The sequence below is a fragment of the Euprymna scolopes genome, chromosome 8 (assembly GCF_053919585.1).
Source record: "Euprymna scolopes isolate OS-2025 chromosome 8, ASM5391958v1, whole genome shotgun sequence".
NCBI lineage: Eukaryota > Metazoa > Mollusca > Cephalopoda > Sepiida > Sepiolidae > Euprymna > Euprymna scolopes.
Window position 1 is genome coordinate 149,728,870 of NC_136489.1, and position 5,942 is coordinate 149,734,811.

A 5,942-nucleotide genomic window follows, 5' to 3' on the forward strand; every position below is an offset into this window, starting at 1 on the left:
AACATTTAAGGGATATTCATCATTTTTTTACCACTAACTCTAACTTTGACTAGCAAGGTTGTAAAGCATGCGTAATCATTTAAAATGTAGACCCCCTCTAAAAAAAAAAACAAAAAAAAAACAGAATAAACGTACAGAATTTATCTTCTGGAACAAAATTTAAAAAATTTAGGTTAACTGCCCTGAAATACTTGAATCTGTCAAAAATTGGGGCTCATTTTACATTAAAAAGGATGCGTGAAACTGACCCCACACTCTAAATAGTCACATAATTGGGTTTATTTTTTCACGTTTTCCCAAAACAATTAAACTCTTGTTTGGGAAGTGATTTAGCGGTGACCAACAACAAAAAAATATTTTTTAATTAAAAGAAATAGTTTTATACTTAGTTTTTTTATGACTATAAATAAATGTTTTGAGGTAATTTTTTTCTTAAAAAAAATGCTTTCATTTCATTTTTAAACATTTTTGGGTACATTGTACACACTGCATTCGTATGAAATTATCTAGTTTCTTTTGGTTTTGGTTTTTATTTGAGGGGGGCAGGTAATTCGCAATTATAACTTTTTGCTATGAAAGAAAATAAGGTATTATTAGAGTTTTATGAAGCTTGCTAATTTATCCAAAAAGGAGAATGCGTTTTTCCATTTTTAGGCGATTATATGTAAACAGCCTGAACTACTAAGTGGTAGAAATAAATAAATAAAACAAACAAAATAATCAGTTTTAAATATAAATTTAACGTAAAATGATCATTCTCTTCCGAGACGAGAGAGTTTTCAGTACATGTAAGCAATTTCGTTTGTTTCAAATTTTGGCCACGTTAATGTTCTTGATCAAACTTTCGTATAAAATATGTTACCGTTAAAAGTTATAAAAAAAAACACGCCTTCTTCCTACTATTAACCGTGTCCGGTTGTAATATGGAACATAAAGCACTTAGTTAACCTACCCCAAAAAGTTAAAATAGCTCCGAAATGGGGAAATAATTTATGTTAAATTTGTATACGCAACTCTCATTTTTAAGATAATTGTTTGTTGATTTTTTTTTACAGTTTGTTCCGATGTAATCGCCATAAATAGTATAATCTCGGTAATGGGTACTTTTAATTTCTCTTAATTGTTTTTTTTTTTTTTAATTTGACAAACTTTTTAATGTTTTCTCTTTATGTATTTTATTCAAGATTTTGATAAACCCATTGTGGCAATCTCAACTATATTTTTCATTTGTGCCATTTCCCGATTTATCCAGTGCCATTTTAGCCAAATTCAGTGAAAATAGCAATTTCATTTTTGCAGTCATACCTTTTCAAATTCTCCATAAATAGAAAATTAGTGTAAATAATTTCAAAGATAAATAAGCAATATGTTTAAAGAATTTCAATCTGAAAAACTATAACAAAACATTCATTTATTTCAGAGGATAAATAATTATTTATATTATTATTATTATTATTATTATTATTATTATTATTATCCAAGGTGTCCATCACTTATCAAGTCCCGAAGGCCACTCGAGGATAAGGGTTAATGAATGTACGATAGTCATCTGGACATCAGCATACTAATCATTAGTGGTGGAAATTAAGCATAATTTGATTATTTAAGGAGATGTTTCAGTAAGAATTTGTTTACATTGGACTTGAAAACGATTGTTACATGATAAGGGCTGTCCCCTTTTCATGTAAGTATAAAAATAGAGAGATTTAGTTAAAATGAAAATGAAATAGAATAGACGAAATTCGAACCTCGTAAATTAGGTTTAGAAATAGATTACGAGAGAGAATTAGAAAATGGAATGTAAAACAAACTATTGTTTGGCTTAGAGATAAAATAGTTTCAAGAAAAGAATGTGCGTTGACAATTCTGTTATGAAAAATTCAATTGAGGAATGCAACTACAAAATAATTTAATAAACATGTTTTTAACATATTGGAAATATAGTTTACTGGGAATATAGGTTAAAATTCCTTTTACAAAAGGAAAAAGTTTTGGACACGCATGTCCAGAACACGTGAAAGAAGACACATGTTTTAACATGTGTATGACGTCATGGAAAATGGGAAGTTCTCGATATAGAGCAAAATTGAGATAAACTGGAGAGAGAGTCAGGGAGAGTCAGAGAGAGTCTGAGGACGACAGACGACAGTCCAGACATGGACATTCGAACGTCTAGAAGCGAGACGGTAATGTGAAGCTTTGAATTCTTGATGATGAAAACCACGGCCGGTCGTGAGAAGAAATAAACCCATCATGTGTTTTATAAACGTCGTCTTTGTGTTGTAATTCTACCAAAAGGTAAAGTGAAAATTGTTATTATATGTCTATATATCTGTTATAAAATGTCTTGACATACACATCTCATATCTACAATGTGAACTCTACATCTCATATCTACACTAAGACTGTCTGAACACTATCTCCTCACTCAAAGAGCTTCTATTACTCTAAGTATGAACATTTTATAAATATGAATCGCTTATAACACGAACAATCTCTTACAACAAAATCTCTCTTACAACATCTCCCTCTTACAACAACTTCTCTCAATAACATCTCTCTCACTAAGACTCTCTTTCTAAGACACACTCTTTTAATGAAACCCTATATAACACGATCATATTATATTCAGCTGGAAAGCAGGCCAGCAAAATAAATGTCCACTGGTCGGTAGTTCTAGTAAAGAAACTGTCTTTATGGAATCCGCGTTTAGATCTAGACACAGATCAAGGGGGAATTGTTGATAGTGGTTGTAGCTTGACGAGTATTCTGTGAGTACTATGGAGTGAAGCTCAGACGAGAACTTGCCATGAAAATAACGATATAGCAGAGATACGCTTGCAATGTCTCTTCTGTAGGAAAAAGACTGCTACTGGGTTTTGAAGCCAGTTCTGATCTCTGTCAAGGCAGAATAGGGTGGTCCTAACAGCTCTTGCCCAGATGTAGCAACAGTGTTCCATCCTAAGAAATACTTGGTTCTTATACAGATAGAGGATTGCATCGGCTGTGAGATAATCTTTTTTTCTTTCAACTCTGTTTCATCCCGCATCATTGGGGAATACTAACTTCTACTAAGGTTGCTTCTTTCTACTTCTTACCCCAGACTATGACTATCACAGGTTTTATGTCCTCGTTTTTTAGCTTTAATTTTCTTATCATTGTGCTTTTCCTGGGGATGGGACATTCTACCGGATGCCAAACATTCTCGCATTTGTTTAGTTACTCCAAGCGAGAGATCTTTTTAAAATTCTAACCGTCTAAATGAATATAATTAAATAACTGGATAAGAAAAAGTGATATTGTTTGTATTTCTTTTGCACTTGGTTCACCGGGTATATTCGCCAGATAGTTTTTGAAGTTCTTTTTCATTAGCCCGATTGCTCCCATAATGCCTGCTATGATTGATATCTTCTTAAGATTTCAGTTTCTTGTCATGTTGTACATAAGTCCTTGGTATTTTGTTATTCTCTCCCTCTCTGCTCTGTTAAGGCCAGCATCATTAGGGACGCTTACTTCAACTAGGGTTACTACATTCTCCTTCTTATCTCATATCACAATGTCAGGCTTAATAGCCCCATTTTCTAGGTATGTAGCTGTAGGAATCTCATAGTCATAGTGGATGGTGTATAACTTATTTCCAACTGTTCTTTCTGGTAAACATATTCACAGGATCTGCTACTACATGGGACATCCGGGTTTTTACAGATTTTCCAGCGGAGATATTTACGCACTTCACTGTGTCGCATTGTATAATAGCCGTCCCCCAATAGGACTTTACAACTGGATGTCAGGTGACTCACACTCTCTACTTCTGTGTGGCAGAACCTGCATTTGTTCTTATTGCTATACAAATGTGACCTAGAAAATATTTGAGACTTTAAATATAGAGGAAATTAAATTAGCCATGACTCCTACGCTTAGGAATCGAAACGAGGGCGAGCTATGGCGGGAAGCGAAACGAGGGTGAGGTAGAATGGTTACCGGGGTGGAAGAGATTAGTTACATCAGCACTTATCTAGACTAAAAGCTACTCGAGGATAAGTGGCAATTAATTAGAAATATTATTTTCTAAACAAATGAAAATGTAGAATCAATAATATAAACAATAAAACCGGCGTCGTTATTTATATTAAAGTACATTAGAGAAAAATAGAACGATTTGTTTTAGGTTTTCTCTAATTGGAAATTTATCGTAATATTTTTGCTATTGATCTTTAAGTGTCTTTATGCTATGTACATCTGTGCAGTGTGATAACTGGAATTGTTTTGGATAAATAAATAAAAAACAGTACACAAAGTTAAGACGGCGGAAGTGGACTCGGTTTGGCTAAATATGGAACGGAAGTCACTAAGAATGAAACAAAATACGAAACCATATGGAACCACTTCCTGTTTTATAATGAAACAATAAAATGTAAAAAGTAAAGTTTCATTTCTTACATTTTATAAATATTTTTTTTAATATTTAAAATATGTTCATAGGGATATATTTTATTTTTTTAAAAAAAAAAGTACTTTAAACTTTCATGGTTTACATTTTTCTAAATAATTTTCTAAATATTAAAAATATATTCATATGGAAATGATCTAAATTTTCACAAATTTTATCACATAGTCGATAATATAAATCTCATTTGTCTGTTTAAATGTGTGTATGTATGTATGTATGTATGTCTCGCAGAAACTTTCGACAGAGGCGACGAATTCTGACAAGATCAGTATCGTTTTGAAGCTTGACGCCTCGGACGACAAATATCGAAGAATTGGTCAAAAACATTAATTCCTTCACCCTAAAGTCGGCCGTTTTGTACAAGGAAGGGTCTATTTTTTTCGCTGACATTTTAGCAAGTCATCGTCATCGTTGAATTGACTTCGATTAATTTCAACGCTTTTGACTTCCGGTCGCATCATGGAGACATCGGCTAAGATGTCAGATTTTTTTTCACTTTCTTTTCCGCCTTCGCGGCACGGGTTCGAGCCTTTTTTTATTTTGCTCAACACACACTTCCAAACCCCCGGGCAACGCCGTGCACCCTGGCTAATTTTATTATGAATAATGTATCATAAAACATAGCTACTTTCAAATGAATTACGAAACCAAAATCTAAGTTAATCATTTTTTTTTATTGTTTCATGATAGCACAGGAAGCGTTAAAGTTAAACTATTTTTTTTATTTTTTAAATAAATTATTTCCATAAGGTCTCGTATTTCATTTCATATTTACTGACTTCCGTTCCGTTCCATATTTTAAATTATGACCTCCAAGAAAATCAACTCTATGATTCCGCAGCATGTATTAATGGTAGGAGTGCTCCGATTAATTGGTAGGTAATCGGTAATCGGCCTTATCGATCGCTATGCAGATTAATCGGTAATCGATCGATTTATCGATTATTTACTTTTCTATTTCTTATCAAATTTAAACATTTTCAGCAATGCAAGTAACTCATCAGATAGCTTTGACACTTGAACAGTAAGTGCCAATGTAACTTGTCATTTGTTAAGTGTTTGGCTGCTATTTTGGCCTTTGTCTTTTTTGCTTTATTAAAGGAAATTACAAAATGCAAAGTACAATTTCCAACTCTTAAATGAATATAATTAAATAACTAGATAAGAAAAAAGAAATTACAAACAACTCAAGTACAAATCCCAATTCTTAAGTGAATAACTATAAGCTTAAGTCCTGCTACAGTGGCTATCTCTGCACTGAGCCTGCTGCTGCTCTACTGCCTCTTCTATTGTTGTTGCTTGCTTCCTCTGCTCTCATAGTCTCATCGGTATTTAAAATTGATTACTCTTGAGTTATAATGAAGAAAGATTACAGTTTCAGAGTTTGTTTTACTGTACACATTGACTCAAAAACGCTGTCAAAAAAAAAATATATAACAAATAAATATTATCAAAGGCAAGATAAGTTACTTTTCTATAAAACTGGATATAA